Raw genomic sequence first — 19,511 nt, 5'->3', positions numbered from 1 at the left:
TGGTAGAATATCCACATGCAAAGGAATAAAACTGGAACCATATCTTACACGAAACACACACACACACACACATACACACACACACACTCAAAATGGATTAAGACATAGACATAAGATTTAAAATTGCAAAACTTTTGGAAGAATACAAAGAGGAAAATCTCCTTGACATTGGGCTTTGTGATAATATTTTTGGATATCAAACCAAAAGCTTAGGCAAGAAAAGCAAAAATGAACAGGTAGACCTACATTAAACTAAGAAGCTTCTGCAGAGCAATGGAAACAATCAACACAATAAAAAAGGCAGGCTACAGGGCGGGGGAAAATATTTGAAAATCATATGTCTCATAAGAGATTAGTTTCCAAAATATATAAGGAACTTATACAACTCAATAGCAAAAACCCCCCAAATAACTCAATTTTCAAATGAGCAAATAATTTGAAAATACATTTTTTCCAAAGAGGACATAAAAACAGCGAGCAGATATATGAAAAGGTGCTCATCATCAGAAAAATGCAAATCAAAACCACAATATGATATCAATCCGTAGACATAAGACATAAGGCAAATATTGGTGAGGGTGCAAAGAAAAGAGAAGCCTTGTACACTATTGATAGAAATGTAAATTGATACTGCCATTATGGAAAGCAGTATGGAGCTTTTCTCAAAAAATTTAAAATATAATTACTATATGATCCATCAATCCCTCTTCCAGGTATACATTCAAAGAAAATAAAATCAACACCTCAAACAGATATCTGCACTCCTATATTCATTGCAGCATTCACAACAGCCAAGATATGGAAACAACTTAAGCGTTTTGTGATAGAAATAGAATAACAGAATAAAATCCAGTCTTTTGGGGAAAAAAAAGGTGGAGAAGACAGAGGTAGAGCAAGATGGCCAAACAGAACCTTCCAATGATCATCCCACTCACAGGAACACCAAGTTGAACAACTGCCCACACAATAAAGCACCTTCATAAGAACCAAAAATCAGGTGAGTAATCACAGTACCTGATTTTAACATCATACCAAGAAAAGAGGCAATGAACAGCACAGGAAAGCAGTCTTGAATTGCTGACAAAACTCCTCCTCCAACCCCCGGCAGTGCAGTGTTTTGGAGAGAAACTATATGCGTGGAGGAGGAAAAGTGATTGTGGGACTTTGCATTGGAACACAGTGCTATCCTGTCACGGCAGAAAACAACACAAGGCGGAATTTGTCCAGCACCCACAGAGAGAACATTTAGACCAGCCCTAGCCAGAGGGGAATTGTCCATCCCTGCAGTCTGAACCTGAATTCTGGCTAGCCCCACCACTATGGGCTAATGTGCTTTGGGCTCCTAAATAAACTGGAAAGGCAGTCTAGGCCACAAGGGCTGCAATTTCTAAGCAAGTCCTGGTGCTGTGCTGGGCTCAGAGCCAGTAGGCTTGGGGTGCATGTAACCCACTGAGACACCAGCTGTGGCAGCCAAGGGAATGCTTGTGTCACTCCTCCCCCAAATCCAGGCATCACAGCTTGCAGCTCTGGGAGGAGAGGGAAGAGTAAAGAGGACCTCGGCTTGCAACTGGGATATCAGCTCAGCCACAGTAAAATAAAACACTAACCAGAGTCCTGAAACTCCCATTTCAGGCCATAGCTTCTAGACAACATTTCTAGACTGACTCTGACCCAGAAGGAAACCCATTGCCTTGAAAGCAAGGACCCAGACCTGGAATTCATCACCTGCTGACTAAAGAGTGCTTGGGCCTGGGATAAACAACAGCAGAAGCCAGGCAGCAGTTTCCTTAGGCCTTAGGCAAGACCCAGTACCATGCTGGCTTCAGGTGTAATCCAGCACATTCCCAGCTATGGTGGCAACAGGGAGATACTTCTGCTGAGGAAAGGGGAAGGAAGAGTAAAAGGGACTTTGGTAACTTGGGTACCAGCTCAGCCACAGTAAAATAAAGCACCAAGCTGACTCCTAAAGTCACTGATTCCAGGTATCAGCTCCTAGAGGACATTTCAACACCTGCCACAGACAGAAGGGAAACTGCTGCCCTGAATTGAGAGACCTAGGCCTGGCAGAATTTACCACCTGTTGACTAAATAGTCTTTGGGCCTTGAATAAACATCAGCAGTAGTCATGCAGTAGTCATCACAGGCCTGGGGTAGTGGAGACCACAGGAAGAGACTCCTTCGGCTTGAGGAAAGGAGAGGGAAAAGTAGAGGACTTTTGTCTTGCAGCCTGGGTACCAGCTCAGTCCCAGTAAAATAAATCACCAGGGATATTCCTAAACCTCCAAATCCAGGCCTTAACTCCTGGATGGCATTTCTAGATCCACCATGGGTCAGAAGGGAACATGCTACACTGAAAGGAAAGACCCAGTCCTGGGAAGATTTATCACCCACTTACTAAAGAGCTCTTAAGCCTTGAACAAACATTAGCAGTAGCCAGGAAATAGTCACCACAGGGCTTGGTGAGAGACCCAGTACTGCGCTGGCTTCAGATGCGACCCAACAAGATTCCAGCAGTGGGCCATGGGAGTGCTTGAATCACCTCTCCCCCAACTTTAGGCAGCTTAGCCTAAAGTTGTGAGAGAAACTCCATTTGTTTGTGGGAAAGTAAGGAAAGAGAACAAGAGACTCTGCCTGGTAATCCAGGGTAATTTTTTGAGATTTTACACAACACCACCAAGCCAGTACCTCTATTGGTCTGCAAGAGTCACAGTGTTACCGAGCTTGGGGTTTCCCCTAATGCAGATATGGCTGCAGCAATCAAAGGCTTAGATTACAAGCTTTAATTCACTTTGAATAATTGGAAAGCCTTCTCAAAAACAATGGGAACAAACAAGACCACACTGGGAAAATTAGAATAAACACATAACTCTTCGACATCCAGACATCAATAAATATCCCAAGCATTAAGACCATCCCAGAAAACGTGACCTTAGCAAGAGAACAAAACAAGGCACCAGTGACCAATTCCAGAGTGACAGAGGTATATGACTCTTCAGACAGATAATTCAAAAGAGCTGTTTTCAGGAAGCTCAATGAAATGCAAGGTAACACAGAGAAGGAATTCAGAATCCTAACAGATAAATGTAACAAAAAGATTAAAATAATTTAAAAGAATTAAGGAAAAATTCTGGAGCTGAAAAGTTCAAGTGACAAACTAAAGAGAGACTTTCACATGAGAGTCTCTCAACACCAGAACTGATCAAGAAGAAGAAAGAATTAGTGAGCTTGAGACAGCCTATTTGTAAATACACAATCAGAGGAGTCAGAAGATAAAAAAATAAAAAATAATGAAGCACACCTAGTGGATCTAGAAAATAGCCCAAAAAGGCAAATCTAAGAGTTATTGACCTTAAAGAGAAGGTAATGAGAGAGACTGGCATAGAAAATATATTCAAAGAGATAATAACAGAGAACTTTCCAAACGTAGAGAAAAATATCAATATTCAAATAAAAGAGAAATAAAGACTTTCCCAGACAAACAAAAGTTGGGGGATTTTTGTCAACACAAGACTTGTCACGCAAAAAATCGCTAAAGGGAATTCTCCAATCTGAAAGAAAAAGATGTTAATGAGCAACAAGAAATCACCTAAAGGTACAAAACTCACTGGTAACAGACAAATACAGAATATTACAACACTGTAATTGGAGTGTATAAATTACTTATATCTTGAGTAGGAAGACTAAAAGATGAACGTATCAAAAATAATAACTACAACATTTTTTAAGACATAGATGACACAGTAAGAAATTAATAGAAACAACAAAAAGTTAAAAAACAAGAAGGATGAAGTTTAAGTGTGGAGTTTTTATTAGTTTTCTCTTTGTGTTTCCTTTTTTAGTTTCTTTGTGTTTGCAATCAGGGTTAAGTTGTCATCCATTGAAAATAATGGGTTATAGATGTTATTTACAAGCCTCATAGTAGCTTCAAATCAAAAATCCTACAACAGATACAAAAACAAATATAAAACAAAAAATTAAAACATACCACCAAAATACTAGCAAATCAAATTCAACAATACATTATAAAAATAATCCATCATGACCAATTGGTATTTATCCCAGGGATGTAGCAATAGTTCAACAAATGTAAATCGATCAATGTGATACATCATATCAACAGAGAGAAGGACAAAAACTATATGATCATTTCAATCGATACTGAAAAAGAATTTGATAAAATTCAACATCCCTTAATGTTAAGAACCCTCAAAAAACCTGGGTATAGAAGGAACATACCTCAACATAATAAAAGCCATATATAACAGACCAAAATCTAGTATCATACTACATGGGGAAAAATTGAAAGCCTTTTTTCTAAGATGTGGAACATGACAAAGATGCCCACTTTGACTGCTGTTATTCATCATAGTACTGGAAATCCTAGCTAGAGCAATCAGGCAAGAGAAAGAAATAAAGTCCATACAATTGGAAAGGAATAAATAGAATGATCCTTCTTTGCAGATTAGATAATTTTATACTTGGAAATAAAGTAAAGACTCCACAAAAAAAGCCTACTAGAGCTGATAAAAAAAATTCAGGAAAGTTGCAGGACATAATCAACATACAATACCAGTAGTTTTTCTGTATGCCAACAACAGATTATCTGAAATTCAAGAAAGTAATCCCATTTACAATAGTTACAAATAAAATATCTAGGAATAAACTTAATCAAAGAGGTAAAAGATTTCTACAATTAAAAAGATGAAACATTGAAGCAAGAAATTGAAGAGGACACACACAAAATGGAAAGATGTTCCATGTTCATGTATTGGAAGAATCAGTATTATTAAAATGTCTATACTACCCAAAGCAATCTATAGATTCAATGCAATCCCTATCAAAATACCAATGACATTCTTCACAGAAATAGAAAAAAAAATCCTAAAATTTATATAGAACCATAAAAGACCAAGAATGGTCAGAGCTGTCCACAGGAAAAAAAACAAAACAAAACAAAACAATAACTGGAAGTATCACATTACCTGACTTCAAATTATATTACAGAGCTACAGTAACCAAAACAGTGTGGTACTGACATGAAAATAGCCACATAGAGCAATGGCACAGAATAGAGAACCCAAATGTAAATCCATACATCTACAGTGAACTCATTTTTGATAAAGGTGCCAAGAACATACATTGGAGAAAGGACAGTCTCTTCAATAAATGGTGCTGGGAAAACTGGATATTCTTATGTAGAAGAACAGAACTAGACCCCTATCTCTTGTCATATACAAAAATCAAATCAACATGGGTTAAAGACTTAAATACAATACATGAAACTATGAAACTACTAAAAGAAAACATTGTGGAAACTCTCCAGGACATCAGTCTGGGCAAATATTTCTTGAGTGATACCCAAAAAGCACAGGCAACCAAAACAGGTAATAGACAAATGGGATCATATGAAGTTTAAAAGCTTCTGCACAGCAAAGAAAACAATCAACAAAGTGAAGAGAACAACCCACAGAATGGGAGAAAATATTTGCAAACTATCCATCTGACAAGGGATTAATAACCACAATATATAAGGAGTGCAAACAACTCAATAGAAAAAAAAATCTAATAATCTAAGTTTAAAAATGGGCAAAAGATCTAAGTAGACATTTCTCAACAGAAGACACAAATGACAAACAGGTATGTAAAAAGGCACTCAACATCACTGATCATCAGAAAAATGCAAATGCAAATCAAAAGTATGATTAGATATCATGTCACTCCAGTTAAAATGGCTTTTATCCAAAATACAGGCAATAACAAATGCTGGCAAGGATGTATAGAAAGGAGAACCCAGCTGGGCGCAGTGGTTCATGCCTGTAATCCCAACACTTTGGGAGGCAGAGGCAGGAGGATCACTTGAGGTCAGGAGTTTGAGACCAGCCTGGCCAACATGGTGAAACCCCGTCTCTACTAAAAATACAAAAATTAGCCAGGTGTGGTGGCACATACCTCTAATCTCAGCTACCCAGGAGGCTGAGGCAGGAGAATCCCTTGAACTCAGGAGGTGGAGAATGCAGTGAGCCGAGACCAGTGACTGCACTCCAGCCTGGGCAATAGCGCGAGACTCAGTCTCAAAAAGAAAAAAAAAAAAAAAAGAGAGAGAAAAAAGAAAGGAAAACCCTAGTACAATGTTAGGGGAAATGTAAATCAGTATAGTCACTACGGAGAACAGTACACGGGTTTCCCAGAAAACTAAAAATAGAACTACCATATGATGCAGCAACCTCACTGCTAGGTATAAACCTAAAAGAAAGGAAATCAGTGTATTGAAGAAGTATCTGCAATCCCTTGTTTATTCCAGCACTAGTCACAAAAGACAAGATTTCAAATCAATCTGTGTCCATCAGCAGATGACTGGATAAAGAAAACATGGTATATATACACAATGGAGAACTATTCAGCCATAAAAAAGAATGAGATCCTGTGAATTGATGCAATATGGATGGAACTTGACAACACTGTTAAGTGAAATAAGCCAGGCATAGAAAAATAAACCTCACATGTTCTCACTCATTTATGGGAGCTAAAAATTAAAATCACCGAACTCATGGAGATAGAGAGGAGAATGATAGTTACCAGAGGCTGGGAAAGGTAGTAGGTAAGGGGAGAGGAGGAATGAAGATGGTGAATGGGTATAAAAATGTAGTTAGATGCAATGAATAAGACCTAGTATTTGATAACACAACAGGGTGACTAGTCAGCAATAATTTGTTGTGCGTTTTAGAATAATGAGAGAGTACAATTGGAATGTTCATAACACAAAGAAATGATGAATGCTTGAGGCAATGGATACTCCATTTACCCTGATGTGCTAATTACATATTGTATAACTGAATCAAAATACCTCATGTACCCCATAAATATATACACCTATTATGTACCCATAAAAACTAAAACTAAAAATAATTTAAAGGAGATCCTGCTATTTGTGACAACACAGATGAACCTGGAGTACACTGTGCTAGGTAAATGCCAGACACAGCAAAATACTGCATTTTTACACTTAAATGTAGAATCTTTTTAAAAAACAAATCAAACTCACAGAAACAGCACTATAGAATGGTGGTTATGGGAGTGGGGATGGGCAGGAAGAAGTGGGGAGATGTAGGTCAAATGGTACAAACTTGCAGTTATGTAAGATGAATAATAAGTCTAGAGATTTAATGTAGAGTATGACTAAAGTTAATAATATTTTATTGTACACTGAAATTTTGCGAACAGTAGAGTTTAGGTGCTTTTCTTTTCTTTTTCTTTTTCTTTTTTTTTTTTTTGAGAGTTACACTCCATTACCTAGGCTGGAGTGTGCAGTGGTGTGATCACGGTTCACTATACCTCCATCTCCAGGCTCCAGGAATCCTTCCACTTCAGCCTCCCAAGTAGCTGTGACTTCAGGTGCCCACTATAACACTTTGCTAATTTTTTGTGGACACAGGGTTTCAGCATGTTGTCCAGGCTGGTCTTGAACTCCTGGACTCAAGCAATTTGCCTGCATTGGCCTGCCAAGGATTACAGGCGTGAGCCACCATAGCTGGCCATTTAGGTGCTTTTGCCACACACATAAAAGAGGTAACTATTGAAGTGAGAGATATTCGTGAACATGTTAATTTGCTTGACTGTAGCAAGCATTTCACTGTGTATATTAAAACATCTTAATATATCTTAAACATATATAGATATTGTCTGTAACTGTGCACCTAAAACATATAGAAATTGTATCTAAGGAATGTTCTCACTACCTAGTATCATAGAACAGAAAGCATGTAAATCTGCCCTTCAAGCTATATTAATTGGAAATGCTAAAAGGGAACGAGTAAGATTTCCAAGCCCATATAGTGAAGAATAAAAGTTGGAGTGCTAGAATGAGGAAATTCTCTGTGCAATAAATAGGCCTATGTGGAGCCTAGGCCTGAGCTTATAGCAAAAGCCTACGAGCACCTCCCAGTAACAACTCCTGGGACTTTGGACTACAGAATTCCCACTTGAGGGGCATGTACCACCTTGCTATCAAACATTAATTAGAGCTACCCCTATGATTGAAGTACATAAAATAATCTTGAAACCAGAAATACCCATGCTGTCTTGAGTGATGTCAGAGAAATACTCTAATGGGAATGACAGTGCCCAGAAGAGTTCCATAATAAAATAGAAATGGTCTATATAGGTTCATGCTACCTGGGGAATGCAAAGAGGTGATACAAGCAGGGAGCTAGAACTGACTCTGGACTTGTGTACTAGGACTGACTCTGGAATTGTGTGAGGAGCTGGTGGATTTTACAGTGCCCTATAAATAGCTTTCAACTGACCAACCAAGAGCTGCTTGGTTTGTGGATAGGAGTTCCAAGGTGAACAGACAACATACTATTTGGAAGGATGCTACTGATCAAAGACGTTAAAAACAAATCAGCTCAGTGGGCTGAATTGCATGCTGTTTTCTAGCAGCGATGAAATAATCGAACATCAAAAGCCTGATAAAAGCCTGTCTTTGGCTTTTTACTGACTTGTGGGCAGTAGCCAATGGCCTGGTCATACACTCAGGCAAGAGGATGCTGGGAACCTGGCCTACTGAAGGGATGCCCATGTAAGGCATGACCCTATGGAAATTTGAGAGGTTCATTAAAGCAGAGTATGTCCATTGAAAGAGTCCCTTCCAGGATTAAAAGGTCAAGCAGCTATCAGCAGTTGCTCATTAAAGGTGGCCACCTGGGTCCGTGAAATGGGGGTACTGCAACAATGCAGAGATGGGCTGAATCCAAGTATGTTCCTTTTGCAACTTCTCAGGCACATAATGCCAATAAGAACTGTTCTGTCTGCCAGCAAAAGACACAGAGACTGCTGATGGCTATGGGTCTACACTCCTACTGGGGAAGCCCTAAACATAGTTGGTAAGTGAGATTGATGCTGATAAGTATGGGGGTGCTAAAAATGGATCTTGATAGGAGTAAACACTGATTCTGGACTGGGATTTGCTTACCTGGTAGAAGATGCAAACGTTCAGAGTGCTATAAAAAAAACACAGAAGATACTACACAATTTGGAAGACCAACCGTATGTCTTTAGACCAAGGAACACACCGTACAGCCCATAATGTCCCATAGTAGGCAAGAAAATATCCTCCTAGAGTAATAGTTTGATAGAGAAGTGAAATGGGAAATTAAAACATTGGTTGGCCAAAATAGGAGGTGAGAAAAGCATGAAAGACTTGCTTACATGCCTTCAAAAGTGTATGCTCACACTCAACCTGAGGGGGATTAAAAGAGTGTTCCCACTAGATTTTCCTCCATTTTTCTGGTTAATCTGGGTAAAAGAGGATAGTGAAGGATGCAAGTATGACTATGCAATTCTTAGCAAGGAAGGAGGATGCTAGTATAATGATGTTACTGTTTTTCTTTCCTCCCCATATCATGTTCCCCCCACCCACCCACTCGATGCAGTGGTCCTAGGGCCAAGGATCAACTACAATTTCTGGAAACATAAATTATTCCTAAAAAAGAAACTGTAACTGTGTTTTTAAATCTTATGCTAGAATTCCTGAGGACCTGATAGAGATGGGTTTATATCTTCGCCCCATCTGGCAAAATTGGGGCTAAAAGTTAATGTAGCTATATATTGGTTGATAGTGAAGATGGCCCAATAGTTCTGCACTTACATAACCTTACCCTATCTAAATGGGAGTGGACTAAGAGGGAGGCATTTGCTAGACTGATATTGCTGTTTGCAGTCTAAACAAGCACAGTGGCTAAACCTAATGCCCTCTCCAAAGGTAGAAAACTTTGGGTACAAATGAAGAGAAAAAAGAATAGAAGCTGAGGGTAAAGGAATGACTAAACAAGTAAGGAATTGAGGGAAATCCAATATTACAGTAACACTTGTTAAATTAGGTTTAGCCTAAAGCTTCCTCCTTGTAGATTTGGCCTAAAGATTTCTCCATACACAGTGAACTGTAACCTAACTGGACGTGTAAACAAACTATGTAATCTGTTCTTGTACAAATCACAAAGTTTTGGCCAATCACAGGCAGATAACTGTTCAAACAAGACAAACACCAAACTATAACTAATGCAGATGTTTCTCTACCTTACTTCCATTTTCTGCGCAGCATTTTCTGTTTTCTGTCCATAAATCCTCTCCAACCATGAGACAGTGCTGGAGTCTCTCTAAATCTACTCTGGTTCAGAGGCCTGCCCAATTTGTTAACTGTTCTTTGCTAAATTAAACCCTGTTAAATATAATTTGCCTACAGTTTTTAACAGTCAGTGTCAGAAGAGGAATCCCAAGTAGAGCTTCTAGCGACCCCCAAGATAATCAAGTAACAAAAAGAAGTACCTTCCAGGCCATTTTGTCCATTGCTTTCTTACAGCGCTTGGGGATCATAAATAAGTTCTCTCTCAAATTCTGAAGCACCAAAGATTTGTCTTTTGGGCTGTCCACGGTTGTTTGAACAATGTTTTTAAATCCAAACTTGTTCAGACATCACAACAGAAACTGGTCTGGATCCAGTATCAGAATAAACCTGAAAACTAACTGACCTGGATCCACTTAGAGGCCTCAGATGTCTGACTAGGTCAGGCAGAAACTGAGAGTAAACAGAAATGCTGCAGAATGTGCCAACTCTGGCTTTCAGAAATTCGTGTTTTTCGTGTTCTATCCCCTTTGTTTCTTTTCCTTGAATGCTTAAGTGGGGAAAAAATCATTTACTAAGTAGATCAAGGGGATCTGAGAACCAAAGCAAATATCCTTAAGAACTCTACCTACTCTACCTACCAGCTACACCTATGTTTCCATGCATAAGTATTAGGCCTCAAAAGCAACAAATGCTTATAGAAATTTTAAAAAGCTTACTAATTTAAAATTACAGTAGAACATTCCACATGAACAACACTGTACTTGTAAAGGTACATTTTTAAATGAGGGCTCCTGAACTAGGTCTGTGAAGGAATGCCTATTGATGTAGAAAAGCTTCTAAAAAGATTTTAATATTTTTATTCTTTTTTTTTAAAGACTCTTTATAAAAGACAACTAAAAATCTCAAGTGATTAATTAATAAGAAAAACTACATCTGCTAAACATTTGGCTGTTACTACCCCATGACAAAAAAAAAAAAAAAAAAAAGCTATTCTGGATAAAGTATTTATAAAAAGTAGCCTTTCTTCTTTTTCAGAGCTATTTATGCGGAGTCCAGACATAGAGAATCATTTCTTTACCCTATTCCCTGATGAGCTCCAACCTGAACTCAGTAATTTTAACTAAAAGGCAAAAACGAAGTTAAAAAGACCACCTATTAAACTAAATTAGTCTTCAAATTACACCCTTCTAACATTTAGCTGGCTATATGAAAACCCTTTTGCAAAAAAATTTACATTTATAGAGAAAATTTTGCCAGGCATGGTGGCTCACACTTGTGATCAAAGCACTTTGGAAATCTGAGGTGGGAGGATTTCTTAAGCATAGGAGTTTAAGACCAACCTGGGTAACACGGTGAGACCCTGTCTCTATGGGAAAAAAAAAAATCACTGGGCATGGTGGTGCATACCTGTAATTCCAACTACTCTGGAGGCTGAGGTGAGAGGATCACTTGAGCCCATGAGGTCAAGGCTGTAGTGAACCATGATTGTGCCACTGCACACTGTCTCCAACCTGGGTGACAGAGTGAGACCCCTGTCTCAAAAATAATAATAATAATAATACTTCCATTTATAAGGATGTTTAAGAGAGATGACTGAGTGACTAGAAACTCTTAACAATTGTTTTAAATTTACACAACAAGTCTGATATGGTTTGGCCGTCTCCCCACCCAAATCTCATCTTGAATTTTAGTTCCCATGATCCCCATGTGTTATGGGAGAGACCCAATGAGAGGTAATTGAATCATGGTGGCATTTACCCCCATTCTTTTCTCATGATCTTGAATGAGTTCTCACAAGATCTGATGGTTTTATAATGGACTTTTCCCCCTTTGCTCAGCACTTTTCTTTCCTGCCCCCTTGTGAAGAAGGACTCATTTGTTTCCCCTTCAACCGTGACTGTAAGTTTCCTGAGGCCTCCCCAGCCATGCAGAACTGTGAGTCAATTAAGCCTCTTTCCTTTATAAATTACCCACTCTCAGGTATTTCTCCATAACAGCACGAGAATGGACTAATACAAAGTCTTACATTTGTTTAATATGCTTTTCCTGGCCATCTTGTCTTAATTGGGATTTTATATAAAAGCTTTTTGATTTGAACAAATAATAGTACAACATTTATGCCTGAAGTCTCAGCTCTGTACTTTCAAGGTACAGATTTTTTATCTTGTTTCATGTAAGAGTCATTGCTTTAAAGGACAAATTGTTGCCTATCAATTACTTAGGACAATAAAACAGATAAATAAAAGGTTAGTCATCTAAACAGAAAAAAACTATTTAAAAGCCAATTAATAAAAATTCTTTACAAAAACTATAAAATCTAGTTTTGTCTATGTCTATATGTATTATGTGTACAGAATACTTGGTAAATAAAACTAGTTTTAAATTATTATTATGATAAAACACAAATGACTTCAAAATTGTCACTTAAATATAATTCAGACATTTTGTTGGCGTATACTGGTCAGAGAATTTTATACTACCTCTGACACATGTTTTAAAGCCATGAAACTACTGCTTCTTTAATATTTTTGATGCTTAATTTGACTGTAAGCTTATGTTTTTAGTTTTGAACCTCTAGATTTTGGGGTCTGATCGCTGGCCATGGTAAGATCTGGGGACATGTCCTCAATGCTTTGATCAACAGCTACAGGACAGAGTCAAGCCCAATATGCCACTTCTTCCCTGGCTTAGATTTGCTTCCAGGCCATTCTACGAAGCATTGGATCCTTCAGACATCATCTTCATAGCTGTCTTCTGTCCTGAGTTCTACACCTGGTATGTAAACTCAGGACCCAGATTGGCCCTGCCCTTCATAGCTGTCCTGGATGCCATATAGTTATTTAAGACCCAGCATGACTGGGGAAGGCATTAGGAAGGGTACTTGTGTCATATTTTCAAAATGATTTTCTGTAACTTAAAATCCTAAAGTCATATTAAATTAAGTAATAGATAATCATGAAATGTCTGAATCATTTATAAGTAAAAATATTAAAATATTAATTATTAAAATTAATTTAAGTTTATGTACTTTGACATTTATTTTATATGGTACAAAAACCTAAATATATTTAGATTTGCTAATGAAAAAGTATTTTTTAACATGTCTTTCTAAAAACTTCCAAGATGGTTTTCATCTACAAATACTAATATAAAACAGTTTGAAATTACTTACTTCCTATGTTTTCACTAAAAAGTAAGGTTACTAAGAATTAAAATTTTAATTAATATATGTATATTGTATATATGTATAATATATATATATTTTTTTCATACTGCTATAAAGATACTCCCTGAGACTGGGTAATTTAAAAAGAAAAGAAGTTTAATTGACTTACAGTTTCTCATGGCTTGGAATGCCTCAGAAAACTTATGTCTATGCTATTAATATATGTTCCAAAATTTTGTAAGATTCTTAAAATTCTGATATGTCAGTATATGTTAGCAGTCATAATTATGATTATGTTAAGTTATTGTAGGCCACAGAAATAACCACATTTTCTTGTCAATTGCATATTTAATCCTGACTATATTAAGTCTTTCCACAGTTAATTACTTAATTCTGATACATTTTCTAAAAACTCTTCTCTAGAAAATAAAGTGTTGAGTCTTCAAAAAAGTTCATTGAAAGGATCAAAAGGAACTGGAAAAGTACTCTTAAATACAGATTTCTGGCCGGGCGCAGTGGCTCACACCTCCAGTCCCAGCACTTTAGGAGGCCAAGGTGGGTGGATCACCTGAGGTCAGGAGTTCAAGACCGGCCTGACCAACATGGTGAAACCCCATCTCCACTAAAAATACAAAAATTAGCTGGGTGTGGCAGCAGGTGCCTGTAATCCCAACTACTCAGGAGGCTGAGGCAGGAGAATCACTTAAACCCGGGAGGCAGAGGTTGCAGGTAAGCCGAGATCACACCATTGCATTCCAGCCTGGGCAACAAGAACAAAACTTCATCTCAAAAAAAAAAAAAAAAAAAAAAAAAAAAAAAAAAAAAAAAAAACAGGTTTCTCATGACTTTAGGATCATATCCTTTAGACTGGTTAATAATTCCCAAAACTCTAATAGATAAACTGATTTATAAAACTGCTAATCAAAAGAGGACAAAAATTAATTAAACACCAAAAAAATTACTTTGCTAGATTTTTATCAACCAGTACAAAATTGTTTAGATATGCAATTTAATAAATTCCATGGTTCAAGTCAAATTACCTATGATAACCCATATAATAAACAATACCATAAACCTAAATTAGAAAACAAATTTAGTATTTAAGGATATAAATCCAATGTTAAGCATAGACTCATAGAGAGCCGGGACAGTCTTTTATTTGGTTTGGATTTGTGTCTCCGCCCAAATCTCATGTTAAATTGGAGGAGGGGCCTAGTGGGAGGTGATTGGATAATGGGGGCAAATTTCCCCCTTGCTGTTCTTGTGATAGTGAGTTCTCATGAGATCTGATGTTTTAAAAGTGTGTGGCACTTCCCCACATACTCTCTCTCTCTCTTCTGCCACCATGTAAAGAATCTCTTTGCCTCCTCTTCCCCTTTGGCCATGATTGTAAGTTTCCTGGGACCTCCCAGTCATGCTTCCTGTTAAGTCTGCAGAACTGTGAGTCAATTAAACCTCTTTTGTTCTTAAATTAACCAGTCTCAGAAAATTCTTTATGGCAGTGTGAGAATGGACGAATGGTACCAGCACTGCTATAAAGACACCTGAAAATGTGGAAGCAACTTTGCAACTAGTTAACAGACAGAGGTTGGAACAGTTGGAGGGCTCAGAAGAAGACAGGAGAATGTGGGAAAGTTTGGAACTTCCTAGAGACTTGTTGAATGGTTTTGACCAAATGTTCTTGGTGATGTGGACAATGAAGTCCAGGCTGAGGGTGTCTCAGATGGAGATAAGGAACTTATTGGGAACTGGAATAAAGATCATTCATTCTATGCTTTAGCAAAGAGATGGGCAGCATTTTTCCCCTGCCCTAGAAATCTGTGGAACTTTGAACTTGAGAGAGAGATGATTTAGTGTATCTGGTGGAAGAAATTTCTAAGCAGCAAAGCATTGAAGATGTGACCTGGCTGTTTCTAAAAGTATATGCTCATATGTGCAAAAAAAGAGATTATCAGAAACTGGAACTTCTATTTAAAAGGGAAACAGAGCATAAAAATTGCCTGAAATGGTGAAGGTACATGTTTTCAGAGATCACTCCTGCTTTGGGGATGTGACAAGATCAATGGAAGCCTGCAAACTTGAATGGCCTTTCTCTGGGAGACATACTCATAAAATATGATCATGTACCATTCTAAGTATTAGTGACTGAATGGGAATCTAGCAATGTGTCAGTATTTTTTAAGTTTTACATTTTTACACTGTAAGAGATCTGTGTTTGAAAACCAGGGGGTAGATTGTGACATGGTAAAATACATATTCGTTCTTTGACTCTTGCATACAACTCCAGAAATACTTGGAATCTCCAAAATGTGAATCTTTTTGTATGCTAATGAGCTAACTAATGGCTGGCAGCCCCTAGGTAGCTTCAGGATGGACACTGGTCACTGGAAAGACCAAGGCAGAATTAGAGGGTTGGGACTTTCAGCTCCACCCCCCAACCTCTGGGGAGTAAACAGATGCTAAAGGTTAAGTTGATCACAAATTGCCAATGATTTACTCAATTATGGCTAGTAATGAAGCTTCCATAAAAACTCCAAGAAACAGCGATAAGGGAGTTTCTGAGTAGCTGAACACTTGGAGCTTCCTGAAGAGCACTGCATCTGGAGAGGGCATGAAAGCTCTGCACTCCTTTCCAAGCCTTGCCCTATGCATTTCTTCATTGGTATCTTTTGCCATATCCTTTGTAATAAACTAGTAAATATACAAAAATCATGTCATATACCTTAAATATGCATAATGATTAAGTAATTAATGAGAAACCACAGAATATATATATAACCTTTGAATATTGTCTGCATTACTGATTTGATATGTGTCTAATTCTCATTTTAAATTATATTCAGGGAATTTTGACAGGAAAACAGCCCAGAAAGAGTAAAAAATTTAAAAATAAGATGCAAATTTTAAACCATGGGTTAAGCATGTAACCCATCAAAAAACAGAGATTATAATGAAAGAAAGAAATTATAGGACTGATTCATTCCATTCATCATATTAGATCTCTTGACACCTATTCATCTAAATTACTTTCTGGGTAATAAGTTAAACTGAATTTAATTTCAAATAAAGCTGTAAACATCCATTATTTTCCTACCTTCATTTTTGTCAAAGTTATATATGTATGTTAAGTTAAAAGTCAAATAGTTTTACAGTGTTGCTATGAAGAAACCTGTCCCTACAATTCTTCCTCCGTAGAAGTAACTACTTCCAATTCTTGTATCTAATGTTTAAATTTTCCTTACTAAAGAGCACTAAACAACATGTACTTGTTGTTATTTATTTTTGAATATATAGATGTTAAGCTATAAATTTTCCTCTAAGCATGGTTTTAGCAGCATCACAAAAGATTTCCCCCTAAATGTAACATTTTAACAAGCATCACAAAAAATAGAGGAAAATATTCAAAAGACCAGTGGTACACTGAAACCATGAAGTCAGATAAATTCAACTACGTAAATATTTTTTAAATGATATTCTCATTTAATCTGTGGAGAACTCATGCATTCACATTTACTCTCAGAATACCTACCACATGCCAGGCATTCAGTAATTTTATGAAGAGAAAAACAGGAGGGCAGAGCAAGATGGCCGAATAAAAACAGCTCCAGTCTCCAACTCCCAGCGCGAGCGACACAGAAGACCGGGGATTTCTGCATTTTCAACTGAGGTAGTGGGTTCATCTCACTAGGGACTGCCAGACAATCGGTGCTGGTCAGCTGCTGCAGCCCGACCAGCGAGAGCTGAAGCAGGGCGAGGCATCGCCTCACCTGGGAAGCACAAGGGGAAAGGGAATCCCTTTTCCTAGCCAGGGGAAATGAGACACACAACACCTGGAAAATCGGGTAACTCCCACCCCAATACTGCGCTTTAAGCAAACAGGCACATCAGGAGATTATATCCCACACCTGGCCGGGAGGGTCCCACACCCACAAAGCCTCCCTCATTGCTAGCACAGCAGTCTGTGATCTCGCGGCAAGGCAGCAGCGAGGCTGGGGGAGGGGTGCCCGCCATTGCTGAGGCTTAAGTAGGTAAACAAAGCCCATGGGAAGCTCGAACTGGGTGGAGCTCACAGCAGCTCAAGGAAAACTGCCTGTCTCTGTAGACTCCACCTCTGGGGACAGGGCACAGTAAACAACAAAAGCAGCAGAAACCTCTGCAGACGCAAACGACTCTGTCTGACAGCTTTGAAGAGTGCAGTGGATCTCCCAACACGGAGGTTGAGATCTGAGAACGGACAGACTGCCTGCTCAAGTGGGTCCCTGACCCCTGAGTAGCCTAACTGGGAGACATCCCCCACTAGGGGCAGTCTGACACCCCACACCTCACAGGGTGGAGTACACCCCTGCGAGGAAGCCTCCAAAGCAAGAATCAGACAGGTACACTCACTGTTCAGCAATATTCTATCTTCTGCAGCCTCTGCTGCTGATACCCAGGCAAACAGGGTCTGGAGTGGACCTCAAGCAATCTCCAACAGACTTACATCTGAGGGTCCTGACTGTTAGAAGGAAAACTATCAAACAGGAAGGACACCTATACAAAAACCCCATCATTACGTCACCATCATCATCAAAGACCAGAGGCAGATAAAACCACAAAGATGGGGAAAAAGCAGGGCAGAAAAGCTGGAAATTCAAAAAATAAGAGCACATCTCCCCTGGCAAAGGAGCGCAGCTCATCGCCAGCAATGGATCAAAGCTTGATGGAGAATGACTTTGATGAGATGAGAGAAGAAGGCTTCAGTCCATCAAACTTCTCAGAGCTAAAGGAGGAATTATGTACCCAGCGCAAAGAAACTAAAAATCTTGAAAAAAAAGTGGAAGAATTGATGACTAGAGTAACTAATGCAGAGAAGGTCATAAACGAAATGAAAGAGATGAAAACCATGACACGAGAAATACGTGACAAATGCACAAGCTTCAGTAACCGACTCGATCAACTGGAAGAAAGGGTATCAGCGATTGAGGATCAAATGAACGAAATGAAGCGAGAAGAGAAACCAAAAGAAAAAAGAAGAAAAAGAAATGAACAAAGCCTGCAAGAAGTATGGGATTATGTAAAAAGACCAAATCTACGTCTGATTGGGGTGCCTGAAAGTGAGGGGGAAAATGGAACCAAGTTGGAAAACACTCTTCAGGATATCATCCAGGTGAACTTCCCCAACCTAATAGGGCAGGCCAACATTCAAATCCAGGAAATACAGAGAACGCCACAAAGATACTCCTCGAGAAGAGCAACTCCAAGACACATAATTGCCAGATTCACCAAAGTTGAAATGAAGGAAAAAATCTTAAGGGCAGCCAGAGAGAAAGGTCGGGTTACCCACAAAGGGAAGCCCATCAGACTAACAGCAGATCTCTCAGCAGAAACTCTACAAGCCAGAAGAGAGTGGAGACCAATATTCAACATTCTTAAAGAAAAGAATTTTAAACCCAGAATTTCATATCCAGCCAAACTAAGTTTCATAAGTGAAGGAGAAATAAAATCCTTTACAGATAAGCAAATGCTTAAAGATTTTGTCACCACCAGGCCTGCCTTACAAGAGACCCTGAAGGAAGCACTAAACATGGAAAGGAACAACCGGTACCAGCCATTGCAAAAACATGCCAAAATGTAAAGACCATTTAGGCTAGGAAGAAACTGCATCAACAAGCAAAACAACCAGTTAATATCATAATGGCAGGATCAAGTTCACACATAACAATATTAACCTTAAATGTAAATGGACTAAATGCTCCAATTAAAAGACACAGACTGGCAAACTGTATAAAAAGTCAAGATCCATCAGTCTGCTGTATTCAGAAGACCCATCTCACACGCAGAGACATACATAGGCTCAAAATAAAGGGATGGAGGAAGATTTACCAAGCAAATGGAGAACAAAAAAAAGCAGGGGTTGCAATACTAGTCTCTGATAAAACAGACTTTAAACCATCAAAGATCAAAAGAGACAAAGAAGGCCATTACATAATGGTAAAAGGATCAATTCAACAGGAAGAGCTAACTAGCCTAAATATATATGCACCAAATACAGGAGCACCCAGATTCATAAAGCAAGTCCTTAGAGACTTACAAAGGGACTTAGACTCCCATACAATAATAATGGGAGACTTCAACACTCCACTGTCAACATTAGACAGATCAACGAGACAGAAAGTTAACAAGGATATCCAGGAATTGAACTCATCTCTGCAGCAAGCAGACCTAATAGACATCTATAGAACT

At 38.4% G+C, this 19,511-nt stretch overlaps 1 protein-coding gene across 20 annotated transcripts in view; it reads right to left on the bottom strand.

Annotated features, from left to right (window-relative positions):
• The window catches only part of SLC4A10 (solute carrier family 4 member 10), a 391,994-nt gene that overhangs the window by 261,090 nt on the left and 111,393 nt on the right, over nucleotides 1–19,511 (bottom strand). The gene's annotated exons all lie outside the window — the stretch shown is intronic.

Source organism: Macaca fascicularis, chromosome 12, assembly GCF_037993035.2.
Source record: "Macaca fascicularis isolate 582-1 chromosome 12, T2T-MFA8v1.1".
Taxonomy (NCBI): domain Eukaryota; kingdom Metazoa; phylum Chordata; class Mammalia; order Primates; family Cercopithecidae; genus Macaca; species Macaca fascicularis.
The sequence above is the reverse complement of the archived record's forward strand: the minus strand, read 5'-3'. Positions and strand labels throughout refer to the sequence as shown.